This window comes from Pongo abelii, chromosome 22 (assembly GCF_028885655.2).
Source record: "Pongo abelii isolate AG06213 chromosome 22, NHGRI_mPonAbe1-v2.0_pri, whole genome shotgun sequence".
Lineage (NCBI taxonomy): Eukaryota > Metazoa > Chordata > Mammalia > Primates > Hominidae > Pongo > Pongo abelii.
Genome location: NC_072007.2, coordinates 29,577,097 through 29,587,904, shown reverse-complemented (window position 1 = coordinate 29,587,904; position 10,808 = coordinate 29,577,097). Strand labels below are relative to the sequence as shown.

At 35.9% G+C, this 10,808-nt stretch overlaps 1 pseudogene; it reads left to right on the top strand.

Annotated features, from left to right (window-relative positions):
• Nucleotides 1–9,627: 9,627 nt before the first annotated feature.
• LOC100434303 (complement component 1 Q subcomponent-binding protein, mitochondrial-like) lies at nt 9,628–10,463 on the top strand (annotated as a pseudogene).
• Nucleotides 10,464–10,808: the final 345 nt, after the last annotated feature.

Genomic DNA, 10,808 nt, shown 5'->3' with positions numbered 1-10,808 from the left:
GTTTGTATTTTTAATTGGTAGTTTACAAATCCCTGGCCCTTTTTACAAGCATAATGATAGATGCGCTCCAGCAAAGAAGAATGTAATTCAAATGAGATTAAAACAAGGGATGCATGTGACAGTGGATCTATGCAGAATATGTGTAATTGGGGATCCCGAAATGATTGTATAAAGAAACCACATTTGGATTTTGGTGTTACAGATCCAATGAGCAAACAATCCAATTAGAAGTTAGAGGCCTGTAGATTGTAGGTTGAGGACTTTGGGGTGGGGTGGAGGAGAGAATAGAACTGGTGTTTTTGAACATTTAAACACATTGTTTTAAGGCAAATAGTAGAATTGTTGTTTACTTTTATAAAATTAATGATTACTACATAGAAAATCATGTAAGCATAAATAAAGAAAAAGTTAGTACAACGAAAAATAAAGAGCTACAAATCAAAAGAGTAATTGTGTTGTTAGACTTAGTATTGATTAGTATTGTAAGAATATAATATAAAGATTATCTGTCATTTAAGCAAATATTATACTGTGAGGGGTGGTGAGAATAAAAATGTTGATGAGAAGATTTTCTCTGCTTTGTAGCAGTCATGACATTTTGTATAAAATACATTAATCAAAAATAGCTTTTCAGTCAGGTAATCCAGAAATACAGAGACAAGGTCTTAGAAAAATAACTATACAAGTTAAGGATGATTACTTCGAAAGTGAAGAAGGAGAAGAGATAAAGCAGATGAGGAAAGTTTTTCACTATCAGATTTAAAGACATATGTTTTTAAAACAATGAGGATATATCACACTGATAAAAATTATTCAATATTTAAAATTTATAGTTGGGTAAGTGATTTTCATGAAAAATTAAAAGATGTAAGTTTTTTTTTAAAAAAACTAAAGCCTGCAAGTAGCAAGAATAAAAGACACACATTTTAAAGCAACAGGGAAAGAACTCTTTATTCAATAAATGGTGCTGGGGTAAGTGCCTAGCCATTTGCAGATAATTGAAACTAGAGCCCTACATTTCACCATGTGCAAAATAATAAAAAACTCAAGATGGATTAAATGTTTAAATGTAAGACATCAAAATATAAGAATCTTAGAAAAAAACTTGGAAAATACCCTTCTTGACACTGACCTTGGCAAAGAATTTTTGGCCAAGTTCCCAAAAGTATTGCAACAAAAACAAAAATTGACAAGTGAGACTTGGTTAAACTGAAGAGTTTCTGCACAGCAAAAGAAACTATCAATAGATTAAACAGACAACTCACAGAATGGGAGATAATATTCACAAACCATGCATCTCACAAAGATTTAATGTCCAGAATGAGTAGGGAACTCAAACAAATCAACAAGCAAAACATAAAATAAAATAAAATAAAAAATGGACAAAGGATATGAATAGCCACTTTTCAAAATAAAGCATACAAGTGGCCAAAAATCATGAAAAAATGCTCATCACTATTCATTAGAGTAATTCAGGTTAAAACCACAATGAGATATCTCACACCAGTTAGAATGGCTATTATTATAAAGTCAAAAATCAACAGACACTAGTGAGAGTGCTAAAAAAAGGGAATGCTTGTATACTGTTGGTAGGAATGTAAGTTAGTTCAACCACTATGGAAAGCAGATGGAGATTTCTCAAAGAATTTAAAAGGGAGCTGCCATTCGACCCAGCAATCTCATTACTGAGTATATAAACAAAGGAAAATAGCTAATTGTACCCAAAAGACACATGCGTTCGCATGTTCATCGCCATGCTATTTACAACAGCAAAGGCGTGAAATCAGCCTAGGTGCCCATCAGTGGTGGATTGAGTAAAGAAAATGTGGTACCTCTACAACGTAGAATACTATAAAGCCAAAAAAAAGAATAAAATTATGTCCTTCACAGCAACATGGATTGAACTGGAGCCCAAAATCCTAAGTGAATTAATGAGGGGCCAGAAAACCATATACCACACATTCTCACTTAGAAGTAGGAGCTAAACATAGAGCACACATGGACATAAACATGGGAACAAAAGATAACTGTGGCTACTAGAGGAGGAAGTGAAGGAGAGGGGTGTGGATTGAAAAATTACCTATTGAATACTATGCTCACAACCTGAGTTTAATATACTCATGTAACAAGCCTGCACATGTATCCCCTGTATTTAAAATAAGAGTTGAATTAAAAACTAAAATTTTATTTATAAAATAAGTAAAATTTAAAATATAAAAAGATATTTTTAAGACCAAATTTCAGTTAGATAAGAGAAATAAGTTAAAGAGACATATTGTGCAACGTGGAGACTGTAGTTAATGTATTGTACATACTCTGGAAAATTGCTAAGAGGGCAGATTTTAAATGTTCTCACTACAAAAATTACAATTATGTGAGGTAATGCATATGTTAATTAGCTCAATTTAGCCATTCCACAATGTATGCATATTTCCAAACATGTTGTACATGATAAATATATTCAATTTATATTTGTCAACCAAAAAATTTAAAAGTAACAAAAAAAGATACGTTTTAAGCAAGCAATTTTCTTTCTGAACATACACCATTATGTTCCAAATCAGAGTTGCATTATGTAACGTGTCTCCTATCCAACACATGCAAAAAAGTTTTGTTCATGTATCCTGCTTCAGAATAATGTTTTCTTATTTGTTTTGCAGGTATTTTCTTCACTAGCAGTTATAGTTGTTGTATACATTGATTGAAATAACATCATATGTCTAGCAAAAGAGTGGTCAGATTTACATTTTATTTCATAAAGATATGAAAATATTTAAACACAAACATGCTTGTATGAATGCAAATATATTAACTATTTATTCAATTTTCAGACAGTTCAAAGTGCACCTGTGTAGTTTCAGACTGTAGTTTGGAACTACAATCTCACATCTAAGAATCTGAGAGAAAAATTTGCACTCATCAGAAAATTGGATATTTCTACTCTCAGAATATACTACTTTTGAATTATAGTTAACATTTTCTTCACTTGCTTCTTTGAATTTTAGAGTTTCTCTTTTGGTGTACCCAAATCCTATGAATGCATTGAAGATAAAATTTTCTTTAAAATATAGATAGTTATAATCCATTTTAATCCCAGCTAGTAAATGTCCTGATTAGTATTACTTAAGACAAATCACTATACCTTTCTAGTAATATGGAAATGACTCATAATTAAGCAATACTGGTTTCATTATCATTGCAACAAGAGAGATAATAAACATCATTAACAACATCTATGTTCTTTTTTTATAGAAACAAAATCCTTTAAAGAGGTACTAGGTTAGGAAAGTTTATTTAAACCATGCCATCCATCTGCATGACTATATTAACGACAAGCTTAACAAATTCAAATTTATGTGTTTCAAATTCAAAACTTGGTTGAGGGTAGATGCATAAAGTCAGTATTTTCAAAGCAAAATAATGTACAAAGTATGGTTTTGATCCTTATATTTTGGCGATGAGATTGATTAATATGATTATATAAATGATAATTTACATTAGCCTCAAGCTATTTGGTTGATGTATCTAGAAGGAATATAATAGAAAATAGAGCATATAATACCTAAATATTATTACTAGATTTGTAGTCCATATAAGTTTTAAACAGTTTCTCCATTATTTTCCCCTTTTTGGGATGCAGGTTCTTATTAATGCATGCATAATTAAATAACATTCTAAGCTGCTGAACTTTAGAACACAACAGAGATATGCAATTATATTTGGGTAATTCATTTTGAGAAATTGCTGGCATGTATTATAGTTCTATCATTTAAACCTTCATCCTTTAATTTCTTCTGTTGATAATTTCAATTATTTTATATTGCCAATAAGTCACTGATGACTATACCAGTGAGATTTTGTTATAAATGTTAGAGAAGCAAATTAGCTTAAATAATGTACTGTGCAAAGGCAGCAAATTCCTGTAACACCAAGAATAAGCATTTAATATTAACTTTATATGTAGATTATTTGGGTGTATTATTTTAGAAGATAATTTGCATCAGGTGTTCAACTTAGTGCAATCAGATTTGTGCATTACTCAAAGATATGTTCAATCCTTCTCTCTATGTCTCTCTCTCTTTTTCTTCCTCTCTCTCATTAGTTTTACTTTGTTTTGTTTTGCAGTTTAATATATTTATAAGTTATAAATATATTGCTGTGATCAAATGCTTTGTAGAGTTTTCTGTAATACCTGATCAATTTATAAAGCAATTATAGTGACTTTTTCACAATTTCCCTTTGTTCTATCTTTATTTCCCCTAGTAACCACTCTTATATCAGTTCCAAACTGATTATCTTTACATTTTCTCTGAGATTTCCCTAAAGTGACATGCCAGATTTCAATACTTAGAGAACTCTACACATGGCCTTAAGAAATTCTGATCATTTTTTATGGCTGCATAGTATTCCATGGTGTATATGTGCCACATTTTCTTAATCCAGTCTATCATTGTTGGACATTTGGGTTGGTTCCAAGTCTTTGCTATTGTGAATAATGCTGCAATAAACATACGTGTGCATGTGTCTTTATAGCAGCATGATTTATAGTCCTTTGGGTATTTACTCAGTGATGGGATGGCTGGGTCAAATGGAATTTCTAGTTCTAGATCCCTGAGGAATCGCCACACTGACTTCCACAAGGGTTGAACTAGTTTACAGTCCCACCAACAGTGTAAAAGTGTTCCTATTTCTCCACATCCTCTCCAGCACCTGATGTTTCCTGACTTTTTAATGATTGCCATTCTAACTGGTGTGAGATGGTATCTCATTGTGGTTTTGATTTGCACTTCTCTGATGGCAAGTGATGGTGAGCATTTTTTCATGTGTTTTTTGGCTGCATAAATGTCTTCTTTTGAGAAGTGTCTGTATGCAGCCATAAAAAATGGTGAGTTCATGTCCTTTGTAGGGACATGGATGAAACTGGAAATCATCATTCTCAGTAAACTATCGCAAGAACAAAAAACCAAACACCGCATATTCTCACTCATAGGTGGGAATTGAACAATGAGAACACATGGACACAGGAAGGAGAACATCACACTTCGGGGACTGTTGTGGGGTGGGGGGAGGGGGGAGGGATAGCATTGGGAGATATACCTAATGCTAGATGACGAGTTGGTGGGTGCAGCGCACCAGCATGGCACATGTATACATGTGTAACTTACCTGCACATTGCGCACATGTACCATAGAGTCTAAAGTATAATAATAATAATAATAAAGGAAAAAAAAGTATATAAAAAAAGAAATTCTGATCAACTATGCTGTATGCCTTTTAAAAATACAAAAACCACACTATCTCGTGTCATCTGATTTTGGATAGTGTAATGCATGTATGAGCTTTGTCTCTTAAGTATGTTATTCATGACACTTATTAGAGTTTTATGCATTTAAAATAGAAATCTCCAAACCAATTTAAAATTGCTTGTGGGCAGGAACCAAATTTTATATTTCATTTGAACCACATGGTAGGTACCTCACATAAAGCTAATCATTTTTTCAAGTCAATCTAGCAATCCCATTCAATTGATATTTATTTAACCATTAATGATTGTCTATCTATTTTGTGTCAGACACTGCATTTGTGGGATAGGTATGTTTGTCATGAAGTTCTACTAAGGCTCTTAGCAGCAAGTAAGCAATTGATTACTGTGGTGGCATATGAAAAAGCATATTTAAAATTTTATAATATAATATAAAATTACAATATAATATAATAAATATAATATAATAAAGTCTATGCTTAAAAAATGACTGCCATGTGGATTGCATTTTTAATTTTTTATTTCTATTGTGTTTGTTATCCTCATCTGTTCAGGCAGCTATAAGCTATAAAAAAGATTATAAAAGGCAGAAATTTATTTCTCACAGTTTTAGAAGCTGGGAAGTTCAAGATCATGGGACTGGCAAATTTAGTTTCTGGTTAGGGTCCCCTCCCTGGTTCACAGATGGCTAGCTCCTCAATGTCCCCACATGGTGGAAGGGGCAAGGGGCAAGTCCAAGCTCTCCTGGACTGTTTTTATAAGGTTACTAATCCCATTCAGGAGGGTTTCATCCTCATGACCTAATCACCTAACGAAGCCCCTAAGGCCCATCTCCTTAGGGTTAGGATTTCAGCACATGAATTTGGCGGTTGGACAGAAACATTTTGTCTATAACAGTCATCAATTAAAATTGATGCTATTAATGTATATAAAAATTATAAACAGGATTATTAAAAACTAGTCAGAAATGTTGAGTTGTGGGAATATATAATAATTAACACACACACACACAATTTAATCTGTGAAATGATGGAAACTTTTGGCGGGCACGGTGGCTCACGCCTGTAATCCCAGCACTTTGTGAGGCCGAGGCAGGCAGATCACGAATTTAGGAGATCGAGACCATCCTGGCCAACACGGTGAAACCCTGCTTCTACTAAAAATACAAAAGCTTAGCCGGGTGTGGTGGCGGGCGCCTGTAGTCCCAGCTACTCGGGAGGCTGAGGCAGGAGAATGGCATGAACCCAGGAGGCAGAGCTTGCAGTGAGCCGAGATCATGCCACTGCACTCCAGCCTGGGTGACAGAGGAAGACTCCGTCTCAAAAGAAAAAAAAAAAAGAAATGATGGAAACTTTTCTTGAGTAGCACTCAATTGGCAGACTTTCCTCATTCAAAAGCCAGGTGAACTACAAAATAACCTTGCAGACTCACAACAAGTAAGTAAAAAATATACACAAGAGAAAGGCAAAGTTCAGAATGTCAAAAAGAAGTAACAATAAAGAAATCCAATTTTGATGAAAATTAGCAGAGACAACAGAAATATACCAAGATTGCATTTGATAAGAAAATTTTCTTAAATTCTGTGAAAATAGAAACAGACATGGCTAGAAGTAGAGATATTAAATTGATAGTGAGGGAATGTAAACAGCAAAATGAAAAATCGTGATATATAGACATGCATTTCATATCAGATTGCAGGTGACATGATGGTTAATTTTAGGTGACACCTTGACTAGGTCACAGTACCCAAATCTTTGGTCAAACAATGTGAATATTTCTGTAAAGGCAGTTTTTAGATGAGGCCAACACTTAAATCAGTAGACTTCTAATAAGGCAAGCTGCCTTCCATAATGTGAGTGGGCATCAACCGTTGAGTTGAAGACCTCAAGAGAAAACAGATTGAGAGCCCCAGAGAAAGAGGAAACTTTGTCTCCAGATTGTCTTCCTACTTGAGCTGCAACAGTAACTCCTCCTGGCATCTCTAGCCTACTGGCCTGCCCTGCCAATTTTGGACTTTACCAGTCTCCCCAGTTCCGTGAGCCACTTTCTTAAAAGAAATATCTTGTAGAATTTGGATGTGCATCTGGTAGAATTTCCATGTTCTCACTTGTAAGTGGGAGCTAAATAATGAGAACACATGGACACATAGAGGGGAGCAACACACACTAGGACCTACCGGAGGTGGAGAGTGGGAGGAAAGAGAGGAACAGGAAAAATAACTAATGGGTACTAAGCATAATATCTGGCTGGCAAAATAATCTGTACAGCAAACCCCCATGACATGGATTTATCTACATAACAACCTGTACATGTACCCCTGAACTTAAAATAAATGTTAACAAAACATTAACAAAAACCTTCCTGCTTCTCTCTCTTCCTTCCTCACACATATATGGGTGTGCGTGTGTGTGCATGTGGGCATGTGTGTGTGTGTCTATATATACAAGCACATATACATATGATGAAGAAAAATTTCATATCTATATGCAATGAACCGAATGTTTGTGTTCACCTAAAATGTGTATGTTGAAATTCTGACCCCAACGTGATGATATTTAGAGGTGGGGCATTTGTAACATGATTAGGTCATGAGGGCACAGCCCTTGTGAATGGGTTTAGTGCCCTTATAAAAGGGACCACAGAGCGCTTTTTTCCACTATGTGAGGATATAATGAGAAGTTAGCAGTCTGCAACCTGGAAGAGAGCTGTCACCAGATCTCGAGCATGCTGATACCCTGATGTCAGACGTCCAGCCTCCAGAACTCTAAGAAATAAATTTCTGTTGTTTATAAGCCAACCAGTATATGGCATTTTATCCCAGACTGCCTAAGACAATATATCTACACACACGCACACACACACACACACACACACACACATCCATTGGTTCTGTGGTTCTCTGGCTAATACAGTGACAAAGTCAAATAACGATGCAAAGTAAAAGCTCCACACAAAAATTATCTAGTTAGAAATAGGGACTGAGATGATCGCTAATGAAGCACTATGAAACTGTACTGTCATTTTGCCCTTTATTGCTCCCTACTATGTAGCTGCAAAATGAAGTTAACTATATTTTTAATAACTGATTTAGTAATTTCTAGGGTGTGCTACACATTCGAGTATTAGTCTTGTTGCTCTCTATTTCTCTCCCCTTATATGTGGAAGTCCTTCTCATAGAATATAAACATATACCACATATACTTACATATATGTGGTATATATATACACACACGTATATAAACTTAAGAATTTGTATACACACACATACACACACACACACAGATCAAAAGAATCACCACTAGAGAGTGTTTGTGCTTAGAACCTGTTTCTAATATAACAAAAATAGAGAGGACTGGGTATGGGGAAGAAAGGCAAGAGGAATGAGGAGCAACTGCATAAAGAGAAGAGAAGGCCAATCTGGAGAATCATATTACAGGAGACCTAGATGGAATTCGGAATCACATTCCCCATCTATCCAAAAGTCCTATTCTCTACACAACTTTCCCATTTAACAGACCTGGATTCTTGTAAACCACCCTGTAGGAGTAGGGGCCTTAAGGACACTAGTACAAATGGTAACATGGAGAAACTGCCACACTGATTGATTTGGATCCTGTAAGAACCACTGGAGAATTTCTTAGTGAGTGGTTGTGATGCTAGAACCATAGATACTAGTACATAAAAAGCTTTTATTATCATTAAAGAGATAAGAAATGCACCTCTGCCTGTCTTATAGAATGGATGCCTGGCCCTAAGGGATCTTAACTCAAACCTAGTCTTGATACGTCTTTTTATAATGAGCTGACCAAGCAGTGCCATATTTAAAATGCTGCTCTAGAGAGATGTACTTAGCAGGTTTTCATCATTATGTTATTTTCACAGTGGTTGTATACTCAACAGTTTAGGACTCAGGAAGTTAATGGGTGGAGGGCATTCCTTGCATAAAATTCTGTGTTCAACGTTAACTTGATCAAATTTATTCACTGGTACTTATACATATGTAATGTAGAATAAGTACTTCCGTGACACCAAAGGTGAGCATGGAAGATTCAACATGCATCTACTTTTATGCCATCACATACTTTGTGCTATCTTATACAATACATTTCAAAAATGGCTAATCTACAAATGTGAAGACTATAATTCACCTAAAGAGATTATATCACAATAAACTGGATTATGCTCATTTCTTTTAAATTCATGTTTAACACTGCTAATATTAACTGCATAATAATTCTAAATACAAACTACATGCAGATTCTTCGTGTTTTGTGTATTTATAATTTTTACATTATAGCACTTTTTAAGAATGCATTGATTTTGTATTTTACAGTCACAATCAAAATGAAATAGAAAAATAACCCCCCGCCTCGCCCTTCCCGCAGCTCCTGCAGCCATAGCCCCGGCCGTGCGCCCTGCCCTTGGTGCTGCTCAGCATGCGCACGGGGTCCCTGGGGTCCCGGAGATGGCTTGGCCTCCTGCGGCCTCGCAGGTCCTGTCCCTGTGGCTGTGGCGCGCTGCACACCGAAGGGGACTGGTAATATCCTGAATGATGAAATTGAGGAGGAAAGGAAAATCCAGAAGCATAAAACCCTCCCTAAGATGTCTGGAGGATGGGAGCGGCAGTTGAATGGGACAGAAACTAAATTAGTGGGAAAAGTTGCCGGGGAAAGATCGCTGTCACTTTCAACATTAACAACAGCATCCCACCGACACTTGATGGTAAGGAGGAACCCTCGAAAGGGCAGCAAGTTGGAGAACAGGAGCCTGAATCGGCATCATCTCCCAATTTCGTGGTCCAAGTTATAAAGAATGGTGGCAAGAAGGCCCTTGTGCTGGACTGTCACTACCCGGAGGATGAGGGTGGCCCAGAGGAGGAGGTTGAGAGTGACCTTTTCGCTATCAGGGAAGTAACTTTCAGTCCAGTGGGGAGTCTCAATGAAAGGACACTAAGTTTATACTCAACGCAGATTCCCTGGACTCGGCCTTATATGACCACCTAATGGATTTCCTTGTGAACGGAGGGGTGGCCAACCCTTTTGCCGATAAGCTAATGGAGCTCAGCACAGCCCTGGAGGAGCACGAGTACATGACTTTTCTTGAAGACCTCAGAAGTCTTGTCAAGAGCCAGCAGAACGGACAGACACTGAAAGCCATAGTTTTATGGCAGGCTTTGGCCGGTGATCAAATCTTACCCTGAAGCCAGACACATGTGCTTTAAAATGATTGTCATCCTAATACCACCGGGAAAAATAGCAAACTTAAATTATTTCTTTTGTGCTCCCATTTATTATCATTTGTTTTTTCTGTACAAATCTATTATTTCTAGATTTTTATATAACACGATAGACAATAAAATGGGTTTGTCTCCTCAAAGACAAAAAAAATAAATTATGTCTGCAATTTTGTGGCAAAATTACAAATAATTCACCAACTCGAATCCTTTCTATATTAAGCATGGTACATATATCTTAAATATATTCACATGTAGAACTATGTCAGTAGGTATACATTTATATATGTGAATGTACTCTAAAATCACTAG